Below are 13,683 nucleotides of genomic sequence, written 5' to 3'. Positions count from 1 at the left end.
AAGAGGATAGCTGAAGTGAGAAGAGTGTGAGAGATCTCCTGGGGAGGATTGGAGAAGGAAAAGATCAAAGAACCAAGAACTTTAAGGAACGTCAGCATTCAGGAGGCAAAAGGAAAAATTAAATCAATAAAGAAGGCAATACCAGAATATTGTCATATCTTGGAATTCAAAACCAAAAAAGAGACTCAGAGATGAAAGGATATTCGTTAGATGTATTTGGTGATGAAGTTTGGTGATATTACAAAGAACATTTGGTAGAATGGTTAGGTCAATTACAGAGGAAGAGAGAGGGAATTGTGGTAGCAGGGAATGTAGGTTACTCTTTGCATAAACTGCGGAAAAAAATTGGAAAAAGGATTATTGGTATATGAAAGATGTTACTGAAGCTATTCAAGCAAAGGGTAAGAAGTCAATGGAAGGACACTAACTGAGCAAGGCCCTTAGGTGGTGGGAGGAGATAACAGGATGGGTTTTGCAACATAGGAAAAGTGTGGATAAAATTTGGAATAATTGCTATGGGAAGTGATCTAGGAGGCAATGAAGATACATGAAAGGATCGCCAACTAATAAGTAATGAATATCAGCTGAGGTTTCATTGCCTACATTTTGGTTAGAATTCATTTTCTTCACTTTATGTTTTTTTTCTAGCAATGCCTGGCAGCTCAGGAATGGAAACAAAACACTGTGGGGTTATCCCAGTGTGAGGGATTTCCATTGCTGGAATGGTGGATGGTTAAGGGTTCCAAGAAGGCAATGTGGCTAGTCAGAGCAATCCAGATGAAAAACATGGAGATGCAGTCAAAGCTGAAATGGGTGGGTAGCAATTACAGAGAAGTTGAAGGAGGTTAATTGAATGAAGCAGGAAGAGTCCAGCAGTAAAGGCAGAACCCTGGAAAAATAAAATAGGTGTATCTGAAGGTCAAAGTTCCTAGGGAAATGTCTAGGAAAAGGAAGTGAAATAGTAGAGATACTTGCTTAGAATTATTGTTAGGAAAAAAGTTATTAATGAGAAATGAAATAGCAAATTAGTGGAAATTGAAGAGGAAAAGGGAAGTGGAACTATAAGGACAGATGTGAAGAACTAGTTTGAAGATCAAGAGATTTGATGAGAAATGGTTATAGCACATGGCACACTTGGGTTGTTTCTTGTTAAGCCATGAGGGACTATGGTTAAAGTGGAAAAGTGGAGAAGGGGATCAACATTGATATGTCAGCCATTTAGGGCTCAGGAAATGGCAGACTGAAGGCCACAAAATTTGAACTTTAGAAGGCAGAGGGGTTACGTACAAGGCACAACCATATAGATTTGAGGGTGAAAAGAAGGGGGAAACACTGGTCATGCCTACTTAAGGGATCTGAATGTCATATCACAGATGGTAAGAACTTGGCAGTTGAAGTACCTCTGATTCCCAGGTGTGGAATGCAGTAATGTGGTGATGAAATTGAGTAAAACCCAAGGCTCTCATCAGAATGCCAGTGACCCCAGGTGAAGCTGCAGGAGGGAAGGAGGTGGGAATATTGACTTCTACCTTACAAAAGAGACAATTGGCCCTTAAATTTTCCCATCATGGATGAAGCTTTGGGTCATACCCCATTGACTTTAATGGACTGATGACAGGATCGGGAGAGTTGTTTCTGCTCCAGGGCAACCTAAAGAAGAAATCATTTCGTAAATATTCTGTTATAGCATTGAGACAGCAGCACTATAAAAGTCAAGAGATGCCATTCCATTCTAGGATTCATTTTCAGTCATTAATGACTTTCTTGGTAGTATTCCTTTGGGGTTGAAATTCTGTCAGTTTTGGTTTGGACAATAAGGTAGATGAATTGGTAAGAAACAGTACAAGCAGGAGGAACTCATGGACAAACTGAGGGTTTTGACCAGGCAAGAATTTGTTAGGGTCTATTACAACCCTAGCACCAGCTGGCTGAGTGGGCTCAACCTTTCTGAGTCTTAATTTCATCATTCTTAAGGTAGAACTTCATGTTCTCTCCTACAATAATAAATACTGTTAAGAATGAACAATTCTTGCATGTTAGAGCAGTGCTGAGGAGTGTTAGACTTAAATTCTAGTCCCTACATATCAGCATAACCTTGGCAAGTCATTAAACTTTTATCCTTAGAATTCTCATCTCTAAAAAGGGAAGGGGCATTCCTTCCAACACAAAAATTTAGGTTTCAGTTTATTAAGAGCTGAGGAAACAAAAGCATCTTGGAAGTGGAGCTTACAGGTAGAAAAGACTGGAGGCAAACTTAAATAGTAGAGATGCTGTGTATGTTTAGTTGAAGAACTAAGAAGCCAAACTTACATTATCCATGCTTGCATCACAGCGAGTACCTGTCATTATCAATGAGATACAAATTTCAGAATGTAAAAAATCGAACCCAGGTCTCTTTAGTGTCAAAAGCCATTATTATTATTATTCAAACAATTTTACCATTTGGCTAAAAAAATTGCTTTCTTATCTTAGAATTTCCAGAGTAGCAGAGAGAGTTTGAAGCTTTTATTAATAGGATGCTTTAAAGAATGATTCCGTTATTATCCATTAATGTTTATGTAAATACAGTGTGCTAGATCCCCATACAGCAAAATAGAATTCTTTCTGAAGTGAGATGGAAACGCATGGAAATTGGAAGATTCAGAGAGCAAAAATTCTAGTAAACTATTTAATAGAGTAAATAATATTTGAAAAAGCATTTCTATCCCATGTGCAATACAGCCAAGTTAACATTACTATGGAAACTCTAACCTTTAGATTTCATGACATTTTAGCATGCTTAAATTCTCAATATTATTGCTCTTTTACCATAGTGTCACACATTTAATATTCAGTTGCATTTTTCTTCTGGTTCAGTAAATAATTTTGAACGATGACACATATGGTTGAGTGAGGTTTTAACACCTAACAAAACTGTTAAGACATTTTTTCATGTGTGGTATTGTTAATAATGACTTTGTTTATGAGCTTGCTGAGCAGAGGTGATGGGGTCTGGAACATCCCAGCACAGAGCCTATTTTGGCACTGGTTTCCTCTTACAGATATAATCTGTATTCCCTTCCTTCCACCTGCATTAGCAATCCCAAATGTTTCTTGCATGTTCCTGGGTTTGATTGTCTTATGTCGATACTTGATTCTTGCCTTCTTTTGCAGAGGTTCTTAGCTATGTTAGACCAAATATTCTGTGGTTGAAACTTGACAAAAAACATTTTATTTTAATTGTTTCCTATTTGGAATGCTTCAAACGATTTAAGATTTATATTGTGTATGCTTACTACTGCCTTTTTTTCTTTATTTAATTTATATTCTGTCATAACTGAAGACAAAGAAAAAAACATCTTGCTACAGTTTTACATAGAATCTAAGTGGGGGGAGACATGGTATTGAAACTTATAGCTAAGAGTTGTAAATAGTTTCGAAAGAAGTATACGCGTTTTATCATTTAGTGCTCTTGTACGATCCTTTACAACCAGCACCATTTGGTTAAAAGTTTGCCACAAGGAAGATTTTCTATTTTATCGAAGGGAAACACACATAGAAATAAGTAACCTGATCAAAATCATGAAGACAGATGCAAAAGCAGAAGAAAATTTATCTGGTTGTCTTGGTCATGCTGCCTGCATCTATCTTTAGGGAGAATAAGCAGTACATTGTAGCATGAGTCTTCACTTAACTAATGATTTAGAAAAACTGTGGGGCCAGCGCACATGCACAGAAGCATCTTAGATCAAGACTTTACAAAGCACAAACATGCCAGAGATGTAACAACAGTGTATTTGGGGGAGGGACCTGGAGCAGCCAGGACTGTAATAACGGATGGTCACAGCATCAACAAGGACAGCACGATAAAACCCAAGTAGCCGGGATCTAAGCTTAGTTCAAGCAGCTTGCGCTCAACATGATGCCGTCATTTTTCCTTCTGAAAAAAAGTGCGATCTAATGGGCCACCCTCTCACTTCACTTCACAAGGGATAGTGCTGGGATGGACAGCCATGAGCTCTCCAGAGCAGAGGACTTCTGAAAAATCGGGGGGGGGGGGCGATACTGCGATTAAAAAGTGGTTGTGAAGCGAATCCGTGATTTGGGCAGAAGGTCCTCTCCCGGTACGAGGAAGCGATGAATGAGCCAAGCTGGGCTGGGCCCGATGGGGACAGAGAAATCCTGTGCCAGTCATGTCTGCAGGACCCTGGAGAGAATCTGCTTTGGACGGTGTAACCCCGAGAGAGGCCTGCTCCCTTAGGATGGGAGAAAGTCGGAAATGGCAAAGACAGTGCAGAGACCGAGTGGTGAAGAAAAGGGACAGAAAGGTATGGGGACAGGGTGGAATTGCATCTTGGACGTGGGAGGGGTGGCCTTGAAGACTGAGGACTACGTATGACCAGGTCAGCAGGGAAGTGTGAGGGAAAGACCCGTTTCCTCAGAATCTCCCAATTCGTTTCTGTCAAAGATGGCCAAATCGCACTCTGCCCCTCCCCCCCCCCGCCTCCGCGCCTTTTCTAGTCCCCTTCGATTGCTCCCCAGTGCTGCGTGAGGCGATGGGGAGGTTGGGGTGAGTGTGGGCGTGAGGAGGAGGGTGCGGGAAAGAAGACACCCACCCTGGATGCACCTCCCAACAGGCAGGCCCTTGGGGAGGTCCTTTTAGTTGAGAAAGAGGGAGGGCTCTGCCTCTTTAAGATGGGGAGTGGGTGTCACCTCTGGCCGGGTGACAAACTGAGGAGGGGACTTGGTGGGCGTGGTCATGCAAAACAGAACTGGTGCCGGCGGTGGGCGGTCCCATAGTAAAATATCCGAGGGAGGGGCGGGGGTCGAGGAGGCGAGGCTACTTGGTGGGCGGGGCGCGGTAGGGGGCGGGGCCTCTAGGAAGGCGGGGGACGGGGAGGAGGAAGCGGCCGGGTTGGTACCATTGCGCGCGTTCCGGGAGGGGGAAAAGTGACATTCCCCTGGAGGGGGCGGGTCCTTCCCGGCGGCGGGGCTGGGCGCTGAGGCGGGGAGGGGCGGCCACCATTCCCCCGCCGGGCGGGATGTCGGGGCCGGGGGAGGGGGCGCCTCTCAGCTCGCGTCCGAGGCGGGGCTCGCTGTACCTTTCGTGGCGCGGTGCGGCTGGGGGACGGCCGAGGGGAGGGGAAGGGGCGGTACCCGGAGCGGGGAGCCGGAAAGGGGGAGGCGCCGGCGGACAATGGAGCCTATGTGTGCCTGTGGGAGTGGGACGGCGCCGCCGCCGCCGCTGCCGCCGCCGGGGGGAGACGCTGCGCCGCCGCCGCCGCTGGCCCCGGCCCCGGCCCCCCGGGGCTGAGAGCCGCCCCGGACCGAAGCCCCTTCCCCCACTCCGCTCCTCCTCCCCCTCCCCAGTCCTGCCTTCGGGGTAAGTGGCACCTCGGGGGTAGGGGGAGGGGAAGGACCGGAGCCCGGGAAGGGGGGGATCGGGTCCGCGTCCGCGTGTTTTAAGCCGGTTTGGGGGCAGGGGCAGCCACAGCCGGGGAGAGCCTTTGGGGGGAGGGGAGAAAAGGGGCGGGGGTCGCGGTTGCGGATTTAGTGAGTAGTGAGTTGAGTCCCGAGGAGTATGTGGGGGGAGGCGCGGGGCGTCCTCTGCCCATCGTACAGAAGGCAGTGGGGAGATGGGGGCTTCTCCCGATTTTCTGGAGGCTGTGTCCCAAGCAGTGCTTGGAGAGGCTGAATGAGGAGATAGAACGGTCTCAGGGTCCTGTGATGAAGTGGTGTAGGAGAGACAAAATGGAGAGTTAAACAAGGGAATTTGGGTTGAGTTCATGGGGTCTGTAAGACCCCGGAGGTGGATAAAGGTAAAGGGGAGTTTGCAGGCAAGGACTTGTTGAAGGGTGGGGGGAGGTGAAAGCTAAAAAGAATGTATGATTAGTAAAGAGCTCCAGCAGGTGAGTTGGCGATGTTTCGGTCACTGAGTCATTGTGGGGGTCGCGGGACACTTCAGCGATTTCCCAAGTGAAGCCTCTAGTCATTGGTCTTTGAAAGTTACAAAGACTATTAAGATGTCATTGGTTAGTGTTGGGTGAGTCTTGTGAAAAGGAGCTAAACTAAGGAAAACGACTGCAGGGTTGCTTATTCAGAGGGAAGAAGAGGAAGGGGCCAGGGGCATGTAAAAGTAACTGGGGGCCTTATGTGAAGTCTACCAAGCATGGAAGGAGGAGGCCTGAAATCTGTCCTCCAAGAGCATGGTTTGCAGGAAGGTAAGGGAGAACTGGGTTTAACTGATAGAGAAAAGTGATCTAGAGCTTAAATTGGAGCCCAGTAAAGTTATTAGACAAAGGAAAGAAGTGGACATAACTGTTTCTTGGTGGACAGGGTGAGACAGAGTTAGTGCAGTTAAACTTTGGGTAAGGTAAACATAGTTAGATCCCTGCCATTGGCTTCAGGTGGGAAAATGATTGAGTGGCTATGCAACGAGTTGCATTTTGGTCAGTGGTGTGTGATGGGGCATGTGTAAGCATTTGATACATTTAAGAATTAATTGTTCATTTTTTGTGTCAGAGGTTAGGGCTCTTGTAAATGTAGCCAGTAGAAAGAATAAGTAATAACACAGTTGCGAGATGGGGGGTGGGGTGGGGAAGAGGGGGGTGGGGCAGAGGATGTTGGTGGGTAAGATTCAGGCATAAGTTAAGAACCTTTGACTTCTCATGGAGTGTGCAACATCATCTGTTGGTTTTGTTTTGTGAATGAATGCTAGTGATTTGGGAAGTTTTAGCAAGAAGAAACATATGAATAAAGTTACGATCCTAAGTAAAAGTTTATGAAAAGGCTCCTACTCAAACATTTGAAAAAGACACAAGCTGTTAAAGACAGATGGGTTAATAAAAGAGTCATTAGTTAGGTAGGATTGGGATGCTTTGAGGAGTGAGGGTTCCATTAATTGTTTGATGCTTTGGGTAAGAAGAGAAAATTTACAGTAGAGACTAGGCAGGGTGACATTTGGTAGTTTTAGAACCTGGGCATATGCTATTGAACTATTAGAATATTTATAATAGTGTTGAATATGAGATAATAATAGAGCCAAAAGTTTTATGGTAGATAAGATAGGGAGGTCATTAGCTGAAAGGTGAAAGAACAGTTTCTATACTGTTCTCTTTATATAAGGAAAGTGGTTACATATTGGTGCTTGAGCTAATGATTCCTGATCTGGATCCTTAGCTGACTAGCACAACCGAAAAAGTACCTGTGTACACCGGAATTTATTCTAAAGAATGTTTTTCCTACAGCCTTCACAAGTGTCCACTTCTGTGAATCAAAGGAAAATGCTGTCTGGCTTGTAGGAAAAAAAAGAAAAAGAAACAGAGGTGGTTTAAACATTATAATCAGCTAAATATTTGATAATCGTGACATATCACAGTGGTTAGGGCCTTGAACTCAGAATTAAGAAGTTGGCTTTCCGTGTTGACTTATTTGTGACTTTGAATAAATCTCTTGTATTCTCTAGTTTTCCCATTTGTGAAGTGGTGATACCACCTTCCCTGTCCACGTGCAATATGTTGCGACATTTAACAAGTTAATGCCCATCTATGAAGTACTCTGAACAACTCTGAGAATGAGAAATTGTTTAGCCTAACCTTTTTTTTTTTTTGCTTTTAAATTCAGCTTTTGTAGCAAGTGTAGCAACATGTTTGATCAAGAACAAAAAGGAGTACCTTGTGTATCTGTCTTGTTCTATTGTCTAGGCTTAGGTTTTCTATTAGTTCTGAAAGGTGATACCATCCCCACCCTACCCCCAACACACACACACACACACACACACACACAGTGGCAGGACAGTGGGAGTGATGACAATTGCAGAAATGTAAGCAAAGGTCCCTGTGGGAGAGTGGGAATATAGATGCTGTGAGCACTAACCCAGGCTGATGCCAGCCCCAAATTTGTGTGACCTTGGACATGTTACTTGGCTTCCTGGCAGCTTAATTTGCTTCAACTATACAATAATGTTGGTGGAAAGACTTACTTGTCAGTCTGCCTTAGTGAACTATAATGATAGGGTCTCTGGAAACTTGACTTGCTCTAGATCAGAGGTTCTTAACCTTTTATGTACTGTGTGCCCCTTTCACAATCTAGTGATGCATAACACCTCTTCTGACAATAATGTTTTTTAAGTACATAAAATAAAATACATAGAATTACAAGTGAAATTGAAACAGTTATCAAAATGTTAAACAAATTGTGATATAGTAATATATGTGTTTCTTTGTAACACATTAATAGCAACATGTAGCTGCAGGTCTAATAACAGTCATTTTGAAATAGTGATGCGAGTAAACATTATTTCAAGATATCTGCAGCAGCTCTAATGTGACATGAAAATATCTTGTGATTTCTGCTGGTGACAGTCACAGGACTACTCTTACTACCTTGGTCTGTTACCTACATTCACAACTGAAGGCAATGCTAACTTTTAGTTTATAGGTTAGGGAAAATAAAAATCTAATTTTTTCCGGCAATTTCATAGGATGCCTTCTATACCCACCCCCACCCCTGCCTGATTTTTTCTGCAGACTCCTTGGTGGAGTAGGTGGACCTCAGTTAAGAACTGCTGCTTTAGACCAACTGATTTTTAAAAGTTGAATGATTTTATAGCCACTTGCATTTTAGGCTTTGCAGTTTTTTCCCTAGCATCTCCACCATGCTAAGAACATGGGAATAGAGAAGATTTGAAACAAAAGTTCATTTTGTAGCCAATGGTGACTGTGTCTTGCTTGTGGAGAAAGTTAAAAACAATGATTAAAATGAGGCTTTTGTGTCTGGTGGATTTTGCTTTTCTAAACTCCCCAGTCACCCTTTAGCATGACTAGTTCTCAGTGGAATGGACTTGGGTTGCACTGTTCTTACCTCCTCTACTTCTTATATTTTGAGTTTCAGTGGTTTTGCCTTCCTCATTTTTGTCCTAATTATTTTCTTACTGTTCCTCTATCCAAATAGTATTTTGGCCAGAGAGCATTGGGGAATGGGTGGTTTTCTTTGGAATCATTGTGATTTAGGGTATGACATTTTCCTTTCATTTCATCCCTGTAGGACTGAATGTGGACTAGTTGGTGTTATCCCACCTTGACCTAAAAATTTGCTTCTGTTTGGGAGGCAGGCATTGTCCTTGAAAGTTCTTCTCTGTCCTGATGTAGAAGAGAGAACAAATTGGACATCTTGAAAGGTAAAGAATTAATTATAAGCACACAACTTCTGTGATTCAATCTGAGTATATTGGATTTTTCTTTTTTAATCCAGACATTGTATAAGTTCTCTTGCAAGTTAAAAATACATTTCTTCGTTACTCTATCAATTCCTGAAGCCAGGATCATCAAGTTAAGTGTGAAACTCTGTGTACTTGCCCTTATACTTTTATGTGAGCAGGGGCTTCTGCAATAACTCTCCTCATAGGGCTAATGAGAGAGGCAGGTGGTGAGAAGTTAAACAGGTATTTATCATGTCATTGTTGGGTTTTGTGAATGTGAGGTAAGTGTACCAATACACAAGCCCCAAGCTTATTATAATATGTGGATCAGCCAGCATTTATTGAGTTTCTTCTGGGTGTCGGGTGCCACAATGATGAATGACACAAGCCCTGCGTTCAGGAAGTTCCCTATCTATACATAACCAGGATACAGTTTTATAAGTTATGATAGTGTTGTGAATATAATGCTGTGGGACCACAGAGGGCATTCTTGGGGAGAGTGGGAATCAAGGAGAGTTTCATAGAGAAGGGACATTTATGCAAAATTTTACTTTGGGTAGCTAGCCATCTTCCAAATGATGATAGTCAAAATTCATTTTTGAATGCTTAAATTTTGTCAAAATTCATCAGTTTGATAGAAGTTTTTGTTTGCTTATTTAGAGTATGTTAGCTCTTGAAGGATGTTGGATGGACTTTTACCCCATCAATATGAAAACATTAATATTTCAGCTAGACCAAGGTTTTTTATACAGGCCTATTATATAGTTTTCTTTTCTCCCCCATGTTGAGGAAAGATTGGTTCTTCCTATCCTGTACTTTTTCTGAGAGAAAGCCTTTTAGTATTTGGCATGCCAGAAGTTAAGAATGAACTAGGAATGGAATCCTTAGGCCTTTTAGTGCCACATTCTAAGTCTGATACTGTGCCTTTTATGGAGTAGTGGTCAAAGCATAGAAATGAAATTTGTTAAACATGACATAGTTGTAATAAACTTGACCTCTTAGAGCAGTAACTTGGGGAAGGAACATTGGAAGAGTTAAAACTGGAATTGTACAGGTAATTCTCAGCTTAGTCAGATTGAATTTGTGAATTTTGTTACAATTTTTTGGCAATCCTATAAAATCTTCTTTTAAAGGTTCCTAAATAATTTGGCCCTAAGACAAGCCAGAACTTAATTCTCCCTTGCATTTTTAAACCTGTAAATTAAAACTGCAAAGGGGGAGGTTTGGTGTCTTAATTCTAGCTTACAAGGATTATTGTTGGAAATTATTCTGCTTGACCAGTAACTGAGTGTTTTATTAATTTATCTGGCTCAGTCCAACACAGCATTTTGCACACAGTAGGCACTCAATAAAGGGAAATCATCTGGCCACATTTGTTCATCCCTAAGTTCCCCCAAGAGTATATGAAAATAAATTTTCTTGTGGAATGCTTCCCATCTACTGTAGAGTTATAGTTGGGGGTAAAGAGGAACTATGGATGGTATTCACTTTCTGGATTCAAAAGCATATCTGGAATTTTGTCTCTTTTTTGCCTATACAGTCAGCTCTCAATTCTCTATACTAATAAGGTATGGCAGAAGCAAAAATGTGAGGTCTTCTCCCTGCTAAATGACCAGAAATTTAAAAATTAGAAAAATCGATCTTATTTGTACTTAGTATTTCTCTAGCCTTTGAAAACAAAATGTGCAGTTGGGAAGGAGGGAATGCCACAAGGGCCTTGAAATATCTACAGATTGGATAATATACACTTTAATAATTGGGAGTTGATTCTGTTTATATAGATGACAACTTCCTCTTAAACTGATATTCTAGAATAAATAGGAAACGTGTTTGTCTCAAGATATTCATTAACAAAATGATATTATTGATTTTTTTTAGTTCATTTAGGATTTTTTTTTCTTTCTTTACTTTGTCCTCACCCAGGTGAGGGTTGCCTTTGAAAAAGGGGTTCGGGCTCCTCACCTCCAGGATGAGCACTGCAGTGTCGTGACCCTTGGGGTTTTTGGTGAGTAACCTGATGGATGACAGCCCTAGAGAGCATGCCCATCTTAGAAAGATGAACTTGGGGAAAGCGTCAACTTTTATTCAACAGATATTTATTGAGCAAATACCATGTGCCAGCCACTATAATAAGTGCTAGGAATATAGGAATGAACAAGACAGCCTTGTCCCCTGCCTTCTTGGAGCTTATCACCTTGTGGGAGAGATGAACATTGCACACATGATCACATATAGGTGGTTTTTATACAGGTCTGGAGAGCAGAAGTGATATCTGAGCTGGAGATGTAAATTTGGCAGATGTTGGCATAGAAGGAGAAGAGGACGCAGGCCTCAGTCCTGAGGAGCCCTAAATTTTAGAGATCAGGTAATAGAGGGGCTCACAAAGGAGGTACAGATAGAGTAACTGGAGAGGTAGGAAGAAAACCAGGAATGTGTGCTGTTACGGAAACCAAGACAGGAGAGTTTCAAAGAGAAAGTGATCAACTGGCAAAATCTAAGGGACTAAGATGAGGTTAGAAAACTGGCCAGTGGTGACCTTAACAAGAACAGTGTTTTCTGTGATCTGGAGTTGGAAGTTGGTTTAAAATGGTCAAAGGGTGAATGGGAAGTGAAGAAGTAAAGACTGTGTGTCTTGTCAACTCGATGGAGAAACTTGGTTCTGAAGTGGAGTCGAGTTCTAGAGTAGGGTTTTGATTTGTTTTACTTTAGTTTTTTTGTTTGGTTGGTTATTTTTAATCTGAAACATGTTTGAAAGCTGATTAAAAAGATCTGGTAAATGCAGGAGATCAAGGGGATGGTCAAAGGGGAGAGTGAGGGCTCTCAGAAGGCTGTGAAGGGAAGGGACCTAGACCACCTGTGATGGGACTGACCTTCAGGGAAAAAAGCGGGCTGTTTTCTCTGCTTCAGTAATAGAAGGATATTTAATGATGAAAATGGGTTAGCAGATTTGGTGGTGGGGACTTCCTGCCTGGTGGCTTCTGTTCTCCCTATTAAGCATGGAGAGGCAGTGGGGAGAGAGGGAAAGGGTAGGTAGGAGATGTAGACAATATGGAATAGGCATTAGGCAGAGTGGTAAATGAGCTTGCTAGAGAATGGGAATAATTATAGTAATAGTTAACACTGGAGTGCTTGGGTTGTGCAGCTAAGCACTTAATATGAGCTAGTTCACCTTGTCCACCAAGGCCCTGCTTTGACAGGCACTTCAGTGATGATGAGCCCGGGCTCTGGAGCCAGAGTGCCTGGTTGAACACCAGCTCTACCACTTACTAGGGTATGACCTTGGGCAAGTTACTTAACGTTTCTGAGCCCTGCTTTCCTCATGCCTAAAATAGAGATAATAATAGTATCTGCCTTGCGGGATTGTTGTTAATGACTTCTTATGTATGTACAGTGCTTAGAACTGTGCCTGGCATATAGGTCATAAAAATATTTATTATTTAAGAAGAGAAAAAGAAAAACATTGTATAAGTAGATTAGAGGAATTAGGAAATTTAGTTATCGTATTGGGAGGGGTAATCTCTATCTGGCTATAATTAACCATTTTGTGGAAGATCTTTTCTTATCCTCAGTGGTAAATAGTTGAGCACTAACCTGTACATGAAAGAACTTAAGAGCCTAATGATTTTATTATTTGGAATTATATGAAAAGGCACTTGGCAGGTTTTTGAGCATTTGATTTCATTGTCAGAAAGGCTAAAGATAGGATGACTTATTTCAACAACTACTTTGAATTAGGGATGGAATCACCAGGATTTTATACCAAGGCACCACATGAGCCCACTTGCTTGTTTCAGTTTTCTGTGCTGACTTTCCATCCATAAAGTAATGGAAGGGAGATGGCTTAGAGGAAAGAGCTGGGGTCTTAGAGCACTGATTGGAAACCTGGAAGAAGTCATTCATGCCCAGTGTGCTCAATTCATCCATCTGTAAAATTCCTATAGGTCAAGGTCAGATGAACTGCAAGAATAAGAAACTATGTAGAAGTACTTTGAAAATAAATATTTAATGTTCACAGCTTTATTGCCCAAAATAAACTCTGCTACCATCTAATCAGAAATGCCTGACAGATCAATGAGGTGATTTGATATTTGTAATATGTTTTGAATTTCTTTGGAAGAAGAGTGCAACACAAATGCCATGTGTTTCTGTCCTGTTAGAAGTTGAATAAGTCACAAATGATCCAGCCACATTCTTATATCTCATGCTGAGTATTTGAGAAAAACTAAAGAACTTTGAAACAAGATTCTTGCCTTCACAGAACTTAGTCTTCATAGGGATGTAAAAATATACACATAGGACTGTTCAGTATAACAAGTGATTGAGTGTTAAAATATGTGATGTGGACAGAAAGTACAGAAGAAGTTACAGAAGGGGACTATATAGATGGTAACTGTTTTCCTTTTCCTGAGGTAAATGTTTTCTGATGGCTTTGTCCATACAAGATTCATTTGCTACTTCTGTTTTACCAGTGAATCCTGATGTTTAGCAAGAGGTTATAAAATGGT

General features: G+C 41.9%; 1 protein-coding gene across 6 annotated transcripts in view; it reads left to right on the top strand.

Moving 5' to 3' along the window:
- The window catches only part of BCL9 (BCL9 transcription coactivator), a 92,089-nt gene that overhangs the window by 62,981 nt on the left and 15,425 nt on the right, over nt 1-13,683 (top strand). For 4 of the 6 annotated variants that reach the window (XM_037826203.1, XM_037826206.1, XM_037826201.1 and 1 more), the window contains 2 exons: nt 9,025-9,157; nt 11,102-11,183. The exons of 1 other annotated variant lie outside the window; for it this stretch is intronic. The gene's annotated coding sequence lies outside the window, so the exon portion shown is untranslated. Of the gene's footprint in view, nt 1-5,137; nt 5,363-9,024; nt 9,158-11,101; nt 11,184-13,683 lie in introns of those variants that run through there. One more of the 6 variants, XM_037826204.1, reaches the window with a different exon arrangement.

Source organism: Choloepus didactylus, chromosome 2 (genome assembly GCF_015220235.1).
Source record: "Choloepus didactylus isolate mChoDid1 chromosome 2, mChoDid1.pri, whole genome shotgun sequence".
Taxonomy (NCBI): Eukaryota; Metazoa; Chordata; class Mammalia; order Pilosa; family Megalonychidae; genus Choloepus; species Choloepus didactylus.
The sequence above is the reverse complement of the archived record's forward strand: the minus strand, read 5'-3'. Positions and strand labels throughout refer to the sequence as shown.